Source organism: Gavialis gangeticus, unplaced genomic scaffold (genome assembly GCF_001723915.1).
Source record: "Gavialis gangeticus isolate Ggan-Ray unplaced genomic scaffold, GavGan_comp1, whole genome shotgun sequence".
NCBI lineage: Eukaryota > Metazoa > Chordata > Crocodylia > Gavialidae > Gavialis > Gavialis gangeticus.
In genome coordinates, this window is record NW_017729025.1 from 7,223,525 (window position 1) to 7,224,297 (window position 773).

At 52.7% G+C, this 773-nt stretch overlaps 1 protein-coding gene across 1 annotated transcript in view; it reads right to left on the bottom strand.

Moving 5' to 3' along the window:
- FRMD6 (FERM domain containing 6) overlaps positions 1-541 on the bottom strand; it is a 47,133-nt gene extending 46,592 nt beyond the window's left edge. The window contains exon 1 of the mRNA XM_019518352.1: positions 125-541. The gene's annotated coding sequence lies outside the window, so the exon portion shown is untranslated. The remainder of the gene's footprint in view (positions 1-124) is intronic.
- Between the last annotated feature and the right edge of the window lie 232 nt (positions 542-773).

The following is a 773-nucleotide window of genomic DNA, read 5'->3' on the forward strand; positions in this document are numbered from 1 at the left end:
TAATGATGTTGAGGGAGTCGTCGTTGGGGAGGAAGATGCAAACGCTGCGGCGGTCCTGCATGACTCTGTTATTATGGAAGTTCAATTTGTTCATCGTGTTCTGGGCTCTCTCTAGTGGATCGAGGGGCGCTCCTGGGCCTGGGAGAAACGGCTGGGGCGCAGCACTCAGCAGCCAGCAAACCTCCTCATCACCCCGCACGGCTCACAGGGGGGACGTGCCAGCCTGGCACGCCATCACTGGGGAAAGAAAGAAAGAACAGGGCCAGGTCAGGAAAGGGGGTCGGCTGGGCTACGTGCACCAGGGTGCAACAACCTGTAATCAGTGGTCCTGGCTCTACACCTGTCCAGAAAACAAAGGTTCCCGTCTCCCATAGCCATGATTTCAACCCAAAGACCCCAGCACAGCTCTATTTGCATGGATTCTCAGCACCGCTACATACTTCCCTCCTGCACTGGCGCAAAAAGCTGCCACTGCCCACACAAAGAAGTATCCGGACTTATTTGAAGGCAAGGTTCTTTGAGTAGATGTGATATCTTTTATCAGACCAATAAAAGATGAGTTGGTCTAATAAAAGAGCTCACATCCACTCCAAAGACCCTTGCCTGCCTATGTCCTCAGACCAATACAGCTATAACCAACAACCCAGCAGACTTATTTAAGCACACTCCGATGATGTGCAATGCGTTTTATTCAGGGGCTCAGGCAAGGGTCACCGTGCTACTCCTCAAACGCCCGCAATGCATTATCCAGGCAGGTTCTGGCTCGGCGACTC